The sequence below is a fragment of the Mugil cephalus genome, chromosome 22 (assembly GCF_022458985.1).
Source record: "Mugil cephalus isolate CIBA_MC_2020 chromosome 22, CIBA_Mcephalus_1.1, whole genome shotgun sequence".
Taxonomy (NCBI): Eukaryota; Metazoa; Chordata; class Actinopteri; order Mugiliformes; family Mugilidae; genus Mugil; species Mugil cephalus.
Window position 1 is genome coordinate 8,769,373 of NC_061791.1, and position 12,541 is coordinate 8,781,913.

Genomic DNA, 12,541 nt, shown 5'->3' on the forward strand with positions numbered 1-12,541 from the left:
GTGTGTGTGTGTGTGTGTGTGTGTGTGTCTGTTTATGTGTGTCTGAACCCGCCGTTGTGCAAACTCAGTGCCAGCGCAAGGATTGACAGCTCTGGCAGAAAAAGGTAATATGCGGCCACCTCTACATGCCCCTGTATGTTTGTGTCTGCACCGGAGAAATAGTGTGTGTGTGTGGTGTGTGTGTGTGTGTGTGTGTGTGTGTGTGTGTGTGTGTGTGTGTGTGGAAATGCTATTCAACAGGTGTGTGCTGCAGTCAGCACTAACAGAGATTAAATAGAGCTACAAAAATAGTCACGAAAGCGCAAACAAACGCGCACGTTTGACTTACGAACTGCAGAGTCACAATTCTTAGCTCGCGTGCACCTGGTGTTTTTGGCTTAAAAATAGCCGAACAACTGTTTCTACCTGTTGGAGAAGAAGCAAACGTTCACGCAACAGCGGCAAAAATGAAAATGCAACTCTTTTGATGTGTCAGAGGCCAATAAACGCTGGATGTTTCGGGGAATTTAGTCAATGTCACCATCGCGGAACATGTTCCGCACAGTTGACGAGTTTCATTTCTAAATATAAAACCGAAGCTTTGTCCCATGAAATGTTAATTACCCCCTTAAGCTCAGACCACAGGAGCTTTAAAATCCTGTCTGATTTTGAATCCAGGTGGCACCGCACATTCGAGGAGAAGCTTCACAGATATTCTACAAGGTTTCTAGATGACAGCACGAGACGAGCCACTCTTTTGTAGATTATTGCGCCAGGTCAGGAATCGACTGAATGCGCCGCGTCACGCGCTCTCAAGGGGAAGTAGATGCAAACAAAACAGAGACTGTGGTGCAAGTCGCTACTGCCAATTAAGCCGAAAGAAGATGGAGAAATAGCAGATTGATTAACTGTCAGCTTAAATATCTGTCTGCAGTGGTATGCTAGCTAACGTTAGCCTCGAGGACAAAAACGTCGCTTGACAAAACCGTCGGCCGCTCCCCGTCCTTGTATGTGAAAGTACTAATCATCCAGCTTTAAAAACCCTAAATATTGAACATGTGTGATATAAATTGCGCCGGCCCAAGACGTTTAAGAGCAGATGGCAGGGGGGGGGGGAATCTGGGATGAATCAGGCCTAAAAATGGGGCCGAAAAATCCTGCAGTCTGAGCCCAGGTTTAGCCAATAATGGTGGATTGGGAAACTTTTCCATAACCTTATTGCTGGAGACTGTTTGTAAATGTGAAAGTGCATGGAATGAAACTAGGTTACCAGAAGAGGCACACAGTTACGGGCACTGTATAATGTTATTTGACAACTAAAGGTTAAAGGTTTAGCGCACAAACTGTTCATTAAATCCTTTTTTATTGAACTGTAGATGTTACAGTAGTAGAGACTTTCATTATTCCATCGTCATCCGCCTCTTCTTCCCTCTCCTCCTCCAAATTTCTCCAACTCCTTACAACACGTCTACATATACGTCCTTTATCGGTCCCTTTTTCTCCATCTTCCCTTTCCTCTCTTCCCTCTCTTTCCCCCTCCGTGTAATACTCTCTGTCACTCTTTCTATCCATTATTCATGGCACAGTCACAGTCGGCATTAAAGGACCTTGCGATATCGCTACGGCAACAACGCAGCAGAAGCAGCCGCATTGGATCATGGGAAACTGGGTCACCTCCCAGGAGCGGGAGGGGGTACGGGGAGGAAGGGTGGGGGGGACGATGGAGGAGAGGGAGGTCGCTGTCACACACACACACACACACACACACACACACACACACATAGACACACCTGATATTTGTCCTATAAAGCAGGACAGGAAAGGAAAGTGTGATGAGACAGAAATAAAAAAGAACAGCAGAGATCATATGTGTGATCGATGATCCAAACACGCGCATCGTACTCTGCCCCGTCCGCTCAGATGTTAGTCATGCAGCATTAACTTAGTTACGCCAAATAATATCAAACTTGAGTAAACTTGACAACGGAGGCATTTCCCAGTGCTGTAAAAGCTTTTTTTTTTTTTTTTTTATCGTCACTTGCACGTCTTTTATTTGGACCTATATTTAGTTACATGTTCTTGGGCATGCTCCCACAAAACATTACTCAAGCTCTAGATGCTGCATGACATTATTATGACAGTGGGTGTCAGCTTGATTTAGTTTTCGACGGAAGTCTTATTTTTGTGTCAGCGGTAACGTAAATAAAGTTAAAAAAAAAAAAAAAAGGGCAACATCCACATTTGCGGATGAAGGTTAAAGTTTTTAACTCATCCATCACACATGATGGCCCAGGTTTTTCGCGAGAAATTCCAAGTAAAACAGATTCCAGCGAATGCAGTCAAAGATCAGGCATAACATTATGACCACCTGACTAACATTGTGCCTCCAAAACAGACACCAGGCCCATTTTACCATCAGGCTGTTAAACCTGAATGGTTGTTTGTGGATTAAGTACTTCACTATGGTTCATCACAAAGAATATGTGCCTTTGGTATGGAACTGTTTGGTTTTCTTTTTTTTTTTTTAAGTCTGGATAACTGCCCCTTGGAAATAAATCAAGTTGTTTGATTCTGATTCTGAGGGTGTAATGTGGTATCTTGCAACAGAATATTGTTAGCGGGGGCTTGGTGCCTATGGGTCCTCTGTGGATGAGGCTTGTTCCAGTGGATCATCCTGCAGATACTTGATCTGTTTGGAATCTAGTGAATGTGGAGGCCAGGTCAACACCTTGTGCTGTGTGTCATTGCTATGGGATGGGGGCGCCTGGTCTCGTCTAGGTGGGTGGTACATGTCGAGGTAACATCCGCATGAATGAATGCTTAGTTCAAAAGCTTCCCAACAGAACACTGAACTGTCACAAGGTGGTTATTGTTACTCACTTCTTCTATCAGTGGATCGGTGCATAGTGGAACCAACAATTTAAGGTTCAGACTGAATTCGTTTCCCACCGACAATAAAGATCCAGAGCGGAGTTGTCATAGGAATAAAACAAACCCTAGAGCTCCTGACTGCAAACCAAGTGGGTCTAAATCTTTAAAGCAAAAAAACACAATAAGTTTCTTTTTGATGCTGAGCTGCAGTCTATTTACCCAGTCCACATCTTGGTTATCTGAAAGTCCTCTCTGCGTTTGACCTTATCTGCATGCCTTTGTGGCCGGTACGGACTTAACAAGGGAGATCAATAAGAGATAAACAGCGTTTACCTAGACTCACCTCATCGCTGTATTTCATCAAAAAAAAACGTGTCCCTGCGTTAATACTTCCAGTGCATATCACTCACACACACACACACAAAAAAAAAACAGTTTGTCACATGGTCTCACCAAGGAGGGAAATGGAAACATCTGTTTCTATGGGAACCCTTTGATGATGCAGGCGAAAACACACAAACCGCACTAACAAGTGTCAAGATGCACACGCGCACGCCAGTTTTTTCCACATCACACCGGCCGGCGCACATTATTGACAGTCTCAACCCAGGTGTGTGCACCTATGTAAAGCCTACCCCCGTGTGTGTCTACGGGAGGGACGGAGGGAAAGGGAGAGAAAGAGAAAAGAGAGGCACGTCTGCCAGATCCAGGACCAGATGGCTAAATGTCAGTGAATACCACACCAACATGACTGCTCCCTAACAGAATCAGTAGCAAGGCAGAGTCGCCCGTTAATTCAGTGAGCGCCGAGCTGAGGCCTCTGCACTGAACGGGGATTTTCAGGTTTTACCTAATATCTCCAGGCACCAAAACTTTAATACTGTACATCAATGACTTGTATTTATTTATTTATTTTATTAAAACGCTCATAATTTAAATCTGCATCCGTCTGCTTGTATTTTAATGCATCTCAGTGAATGGTGGGGGCTTTCAACTGAAAGTAGCTGGTGTGGCGTTGCTCCTCCGGTGATGTCACACCTGGTTTTTACGGCTGGTCAAATATTAGTCTGGAATGAAAAACACACGTACGCACGCACGCACGCACGCATGCACAACGCAGGTTACACATCACGCTTGTTTGCTACCTTAAATTGCCCAGAAGTTTTCTGTTTGCCTCCATTACCTTTGTTGCCATGGCTCCAATGTTTACCGTACACGCTATCTGCTGTGAACGTGTTTGCGTAGCACTGGGATGCCAGCGATGGGACGATTCCGACGAGCGGAGCTCTGAGATAAAGTTACCAGGCGGAGCAGTAACCGCGTTGCGACTGAGAGCTGTCGACATACTAGAAAATATTATTACAGTCGGTGTCGTTTATGGAGAGATGCGGTACTAGGGGAGCGTGATGTGGTCAAGGTCAGCGATTCTCAAAATCAACAGCGCCATCGATTCACACTCCCTAAAAGTAGGTTAGCCACACCACAGAAGAAGAAATGCAAAGTTTGTTTACATGTGTTAATTTAGCAGCGAAACGGAGTTACAGCGCAGACTTTATGAGGTATGGATTTTCTTAGGTTTAGAATAAAGGAGAAAGTACGTGAAAGCACAAAACCGTGAAAACTGAAAAAAGGCTTAAGTCAGTGAAGTGAGGAGTTTTGGTTTGAATCAAAATGCAGCTAATTGAGCATAAAAGGGGAATAGTTCCCTCTCCAGCATCGTTATGTTTTTTGTGTGTTTTCATACTGTGATACTCTGTTCTACTGTCTCAGGTTCAAACTGCACGCTCTATTCATTTGGGTCGTCATTAAGAGGGACCAGTTCAGAAGCACTCGTCTAGGTGACCGTCACACATGAAAGAAACAGACCTGAAAAGGAAAAAAAAAATAGTGCAGACAGAGTCACTTGCCCACAAGCTGCTTTGAGACTCCAAACTAAAAAAAAATAAAAAATAAAATAAAAAAATACACGAGATAAATCATGTTTTTCTTCCTGTATATATTTCAAAAACACACTACAGTGTTTTATACCTGTTCCCTGTTCACTTGTTGTGTGCCCCACTGCTGCAAGGAGCTTTGAAAAAAAAAAAGGTACAGATGCAGCTGTCAGTTCTCAGGTTTACAAAATGTGAAATGAAGAGCAAAGTCTTTCACTGGCTGCCAGTCTTTTTTGGTAACTTCACTCATGATACTGTCCTTGACAGCCCTCTGGTTGACCACCGCTCAGACAAGCGTCAAATGCAAGTACTAACCTCTAGTGATCGCCTACTTGACTTTATTTTATTATGAATGGAGAAGTTTAGCACTTTTTCCTTTATGCGGTCCGCATGCATCAATATGTTCACACCAGGGGTGGGTATGAGCAAGGCCTTTACGATACGATACGTATCATGATTTTACAATCGTCATTCAATCAGCCCAAAACATGACATTTTCTTTTAAAATTAACATTAAGACATTCAAAATCGATGCATCAGAAGAAAAAGTGTTGCGATATTTCTTCCCACCCCTAGTTCACGCTAATCCCTCCTGAGGTTTTAAACGTAGCCCCGCTCTTACGAGCCAGTTTTCCTACTGGAGTAGAGAAGCAGCCTGGAACAAAGCCACTAAAGCGGACCGTATTTGTCATAAGAGGAAACTACAACAACGGCGCTTTTGACGCAAAAGATAACTTAAAGACTGACAACGCTCCCCGCGGTAAAGAGGTTTCTGTGAGTTTTCCGTGATGGACAGAAGCATTACTCTCTCATCTCCCTGTGTGCTCCGTGCGAGCCGCAATGTGGGTCGATGTGAGGCAGAGGTGGACACTTTTAGCTCGGTAAAAATATCCTGCTCTATCTCTTCCTCTCTCTCACATGCCTCTCCGTCTCTTTCTTCCTCGCCTTCGCCACCCGCACATCTGGAGCTGCGTGCAAAACGATCAGAAACGCACCTCTGCGTTACTCGCCTCTTTTTCAGACGGTTATGTAATGTCCATAATTCTCGCCTTGGCGTGAGCATTAGGAAAACTTTATTTTAGTTTCGTAAGGCTCATTTGACCTGATTTGCCAAATTGCCCTGAATACCAATGGGGAAGCACGAATCCACATGCATATATAGCGCATCCACTCAGCCTATGTATGTCCTCCCACACAAAATAAAATAGCTTCAAATTTACAGAGGTCTGATGTGCGGGTCTGGCATGAACAGGGGGTGCATGATGGGACATTTTCCAGCGATCATGGGACGCCTGCCTGAGACTTCGCAAAGGCCGACTTGAGAAAATGCAACGTTCAGGGACACTCCGGATGATGGAGTGCATGTAAAGAAAGAAAGGGTCGGGAGGTTTGCGCCGCAGTCTGCCCACCTTTATCATCGAAATGGGACTATTAAAAAAGCAAGGGAGGAGGAGAGAGCGTAGGGGAAATGACGTCGTAATGAATGTGGTGCCACGGCTGCCATCGTTGAGAGTCTTTATCTTTCATTTTTATTAGAGGTGGAGGAGAACGGTGAGGGGAAAGAGGACTCAGAACGGGAGGGGCACACTGAGACAGCAAGTTGTGCTCGAGCCTTGGAAAATTGTTGCTTATTTTTAGTTGCATTTTCAGTCCAAGACTGTTAGACAATAATTTAACAAGACTGGAACCAATGCTTTAGTCAAATATTTTTTTTTTTTAGTAAGTTCTTGGAAATACAGAGAAATAGACAAAAAAAAACTACACTTCCAAAGGGGTCCTACAATCGGTTATTTCTTGATTAGTCCAATCGACGTGAATGACACATTTTAATGTGAAACTATCTGTAAATGAAGAAACCTACTTGAACTTTCACCTGTCGAGATAAGACAAAATTCGGCTATTACTTAGCACAAACGGAGTCGATTTACCTTTAACTCCAGCGGCCTGTGCTTATTGTAATTGGAATAGCAGCTACATTATTCATCTGCTCACATTCCCTTAGAGGGAAGGTTAATGGAAATCTACATCGTTTGCTTTTATAGGTCTGGATGCACATAAACAAACTACTTACAATTTGCAAATTCACTAGAAGGCAGCGTTGCCATACTAGCCATTAGCATCTGCTCCAGGGAGTCTTTGTCTGAAACTCCCAGGCATCGAACATCATCCAAGACAAAAAAAAAAACAAAAAACCACACTCACAAAGCTGCCCGAACAGGTCGTCGATTCGCCCTTTGTATTTGACTACATTGCATCATGTTTAAAAGGATGAGGGGAAATCTGCGAATCTGTTGTCGAGATTTAATGGACAGTGGCTTTATGTTTCCTGTAACGCGCCAGCCACAATCCATTATCTCTTCCATTTGGCAGTATGGGAATTAGATCATCTATTAGAATACGGAAAAGTGTATTTTATTTGTTTGCACCAGGAGATAAAAGCATAAATTCAATTAAACCCAGCGGATGGAGATGATTCAGACATTTTATTTTGCGACTTCTGTTTGCAGCCTTTTGAATAAAATGTACGTCAATAGATAAGAAAAGAGATGTTTCTGTTGCTTTCTGACAAAAAAAAAGGCAACATGGAAGATGTCCATGCTGCATTAAAGTCCTACAACCATGGGGAATAAAAAAAAAAAAAATGACAAAATGGGAACTCAGTACTTTGAAGCAGTAACTTTGGGACTGGAAAGCACCCATGTCTCACACACAAATGGTAACTGGAGTATTCTTTGTTTCTCATGGGAGCTAAGATGAGGAGCGGCGTTTATCATTTCTAAATAACGACTCCCCAGGCTAATGCATGGTTTGAACTAAGTGAACTTGCAGGAAACTTGAAAGCGGTTTTAATGTTGTGCAGAGGTTGTGTGCAACCTGAGAAAAATCCACAAGCGAATGCTATTATGTTGAGCCTGTTTATGTTAATATGCCAATAAATGCATCAAATTCCAATGTAGATGTTCAGCAAACGCCACCACACACAAACACGCACGCACGTTCTTTTACGGATGCATGGTGAGCAACCACATTCCGCCGAAACTATTTCGAGGTGCACGCGGTCACACGGCACCTTCACTACCGGGAAACATAGACCAAACTTGTTTAGATAAGTGAACCTACAGATACATGCTGATCGTTCTTCTCCCGTCTATAAATAGCAACCTAGCAACCGGCAGCGAAGCACCCAAAGGAACAGAATGTTAACTTGATCCTCTGCAGAAGAAACGACGGGGGGGGGGGGGGGGGTGAAGCAGGAGGACATGCGGAGGCTCGAGAAACACATCACACAATATTTGGAGAAATGGAAAGAAATCTTAAGAAGGAAACGTGTTCAATAAAACAGGCTGGATCTGCACCAGAAATAAACCACCAGGAATGCAACGCAACCAAACACGCTGGTCTGGTTCATTTATTCCGCTCCGTTGAAATAACAGGGATAAGATACGTTCACATGCCCCCAAAACATCAATCAAAGCGATTGATTCAAATGATTCTGCCCACTTTGAACATCAAATCTACCAGAAGGAGGAGAAGTATTTATTTTCCTAGTATTGGCAACTATAAATTCATTCAATATAAAAAGGTGACCGAGCCCGATCCACATTTTCAACGCCACTGCCCTCATAAGTTCCAGCTACATCCGCCCTCTCAAGCACTCGTTTGAACACCTCTCTGTTTCATAGCCGCCATTTCACTTATGTGTTTACATGGTTGTTAGGAATGAATATTGCCAACGACCAACCCTCTCAATTCGATTAACCATTCCTTAATATTGGGCCTGGTCTTTTCCATTCAAGCAGTTTTGTTCAGATTTGGGCTATTATTACTATGATTATGAGAGGTTCACCAACGTCCACCTTTTGGTGTGTCACTATCACAACAAAAGCTTGCGCCGACAATACACAGGAAACCCTCGGAGATCAGAGGAAACCGGGGTATGGAAAAAAAACCTGCAGACAGTGTTGGAAGTTTACTTCGTTAGTGGTGGAAAAACATCGACCGCTCATTTAAAATCAGACGTTTATGTCAGCAACCTCCGTGTCAAAGTCTCACGCTTTGTCTCCCCTGTTATTATCCACGTTGACCTTCTCATTAATACGGTTTGTGGCGGTGTGCGCTCAAATCCGCACGGCCAAAAGCTTCTGCCTCTTGGGAAAACACAAACATTGGTCATTTTAAGCATCTGAACAAATGACGAGTGCTGCCGTGTGTACGAAAAGAGAGCGATAACACACAGTGCGTAGGCGTGTGTGTGTGTGTGTGTGTGTGTGAGTGTGTGGAGATGGGGTCCATTACCCTCAAAGAGGTGATTCATTTATATAAAGGTGCTCGTTTCACACGCCTTCTGCAGAGCCAGCAGCTAATTCATCTAACGCTGAACACCCTGTCACTTACCGCTGATACACACACACATCAAATGGGTGACTCCCAACAACTATGAACTCAGGGAAGCGCACATTTATGAATGATGCTCGGACTTGGCTGACGCTATACGAATGGATGGGCTTGAAGGCACATACACACACACACACACACACACACACACACACACACACACACAACATCCCGCTGACACGATCTCCGTGAGCTGAGCCTTTTAATTGGTTCGGTGTTGAAAGGTGTGAGCGTTCAGGCCCCTCTTCTCCATCAGTCGGCGTCTAAGCGGCTGTATTGATTGGCTAATTGCTCCGTTATGGCAACATTATTCTGTCAATCAGAAAGGACCCGCATTGATGAGATTAAACGGAGCAATGAAGGGAGAACAACAGGGAGGGAGAGGGGTCGAGGAAAAACAGGAAGCGTCGTGGAAAAGTGCAGCGCGCGTTTCCTCCCTCCCAGAGAGAACGGGCTACTTTTTTCGCACTTTGGTTCCCATCCTTCTTTCCTCTGTAACCAAGGACAGATGAGGAGCATCACTACGGTTACCATATCCATGACAACCTCTCCCGCTGCTATTATTGGGCATGTCGTCAAGGAGACGGAGCAGCACATTATGGGATGCTGACGGAAATAGCAAATCTTGCACTGGAAGCAATACAACAGATCTCTGGTATTACATAAGAAGGACTTGTGTGAATCCGGCGAAGGGTGCCGCATTGATTCCAAAAGTCGATCACGTATACGGTCGGTGGTGAACGTAAAGAGCATCATCATCACCGGGACACTGAACGGCAGCCGTGATGCTGCAGTTTTGAGCTTCACGAGAAATAAAACTCTGCTGTAGGATTATAGTCATATAAAAAATAAATGGGCAGGGATAAAAACTGCGTGGGTGAGCAAACGAAACCGACGTGTCATCCCAAATAACAAAGACAAAGCAAACGGCATCGATACTCAACATGGGAAGTAGGAAAACGCAACGGTGGGAAATTAAATCAACAGGTTGAGGGTGAAAATCTGATGCAGGACATTTTTAAAAGCCTCCTGTGTCTTCAACTCACGTTTTATCTAATTAGAGGGTTGCCTCACTCAGTTTGTAGCACTGGAAGGTGAAATGACTTGGAGAAAGGGAAGCTACGGATAAAACAACAAGGTTGTGGTTCACTCATAACACATGAAGAGTAATTCGATCTGTTAGAAAATGCTTAAGCAAAACAGTTACGTGGGGAAGCTCCGAATACAGCCATAATGTAAATGACTAAGATGCGAATATAATGAGAAGCATAATAGATACTCTGGCAAATTAAGAAAATGAGAAGTAATATGAATTGTGGCAGTCCCCGGTTTAATTACTCTCGTGCAAACACAATGAGGGAACTCATAATTGGTCAAATTGATGCATACTGGAAAAAAAAAGTAAACATCTTAAAAAAAACATCTTTGGCATGTTCATGTTTGGTGCACAACAACACGCTTAATTCTGCATTTAGTTCTGACGTATACTTGCTCACAGAAAGCAGATTTAAAACAGAAAGACATTTTAAACATGAGGCAAATGTGTTACAAGCTGAAATGGATTTTGAGTTTGGGCCTAATCCACTTCAGGACTACTCCAGTGGAGGTATGATAACTCAGATATGTTGTTTTCTTTTTTTTTTCTCGCTGGGAGGACGCCATGTCTTTTGTGCAATCACACATTTGAAAACCACACTCAATCATCCTGTTGTGCATCCTGTTGTGCATTTGTTTTTTTATTCATGTGTCTACTTGTTGATCCCACATACACAGACAGAGAAAAAAAAATATTCAAGACACACAAACACAGAGATACATGGCTCAGTCGTATACTTAAGACTACCATCCATCTGCACGCTGCTTCCTGTCTGTCAGAAGGTTATAAAACTAATTGACCACAGCTGTGGTGGTGGTGAGTAGGATCTGCGAGTTGGTGCGCATGTGTGTGTTGTAGCTGTTCATTAGTGTGTGTGTGTGGGGAGGGTCACTCGGAGGATCCAAAATAACTGAGCATGAATGTACGACATGGAAATAGGTATGTTTAAGAGCCCAAACATTTTGTGTGTGCGGAGCATCCAGTTTCCAGACCGGTGTAGCCAGACACTGAATGACCGAACTGAAATGGAATCGCGACGTAAAGCTGAGGTGATGTTGTGAGGAAGGTAATGTAAGAAATGCGCTCGTGCCTCCTACAGGATTCATATGGAGATCAGGAAATAGGCAGAGAGAGTGGGTGATGGACACAGATTGAGAAGCTGAAAACAGCTGTCCACCCTCGCTCGTATTTACTCCTCTACTGACTCATATACCTGCGCTGACACTATATCATTAAGTGTGAAATCAGAGGGCAGATACACAGCGAAAACAGATCAAAACAAATCTTATTTCTCCAGTGAGAGGTGTCCCGTAAGCCCAACACAACTTCCCTGCCTGTTGTGCCATCACCAGAGCTTTTGAGTGAAATTCTAATACTAATAAATTCTTTAAATGAGCAACAGCTCATGCAAGCGTGCGTCACTGTGTGACCTGCCCCACAAAGTACAAAACGAGCTCTCAAGGATCCACACATGTGGCAAAACGCTTCTTAGAAAGAGGCTGAGTGACAGATGTTTTATGGATTAGTGTCTTCCTCTCACTAATACGCGGCCGTACATCTGTAGGCCGACGCGCACGAACTGCACGCAACGCACATACGTTACTGTACAGAGTCAAAAAGTCTGAGACCACAAAACTTCACATAAACCTGGAAATTTGCAGAAAGAAAAGTGGCTTTCGCCATGTCGACCCCTTCACACAAAGGCTCACGTTTCCTTGGGTTGTTATTGCTACGCTGAAGCAGCATTCAGAGGACGCTCAGATGGATTAAATCGACTCATCGGAGGCTCGTTCAATTAAGCTGCAGGAGTTGTTATGACTGTGGCTGTGCTTCGGGTTTCTTGCGGAACACTGTTGACTGTGAAGGATTGTGACGGAGGGGGAAGAGAGGAATCGGGAGTAGCGAAAGAATCAGGAGTCAAACAGTTTCCTAAGAAAAGAGGAGCTTTCTCATGGTCGGGTCGTGGCCGGACCGAAGGTCTCCTAAGGGGCAGTCGATGGGCGCTCTAAACACTTTGAAGAAACTGGTGGAGTCGTAACCGAGGCACGATCGGGCAGAGCAAAAGTGACCGCGTAAACAGAATACCAATTCATCGAGGTTCAACAGCGGACAGAAGCCAAGTTTGATCAGTAACACTGCAGAAACTAATAGGAGAGAGAATGATACTGCAGCACATCAAACCCAGAATTGGTGGGAATATTCAAGGCTGCGGGTGCGTTGTCTACTCTGAGATTAATCCACTAAACTCTGAGCAAAAAAGAAGACC

General features: G+C 44.0%; 1 protein-coding gene across 1 annotated transcript in view; it reads right to left on the reverse strand.

Annotated features, from left to right (window-relative positions):
- The window catches only part of cacna1c (calcium channel, voltage-dependent, L type, alpha 1C subunit), a 186,529-nt gene that overhangs the window by 108,715 nt on the left and 65,273 nt on the right, over positions 1 to 12,541 (reverse strand). The window lies entirely within an intron of this gene.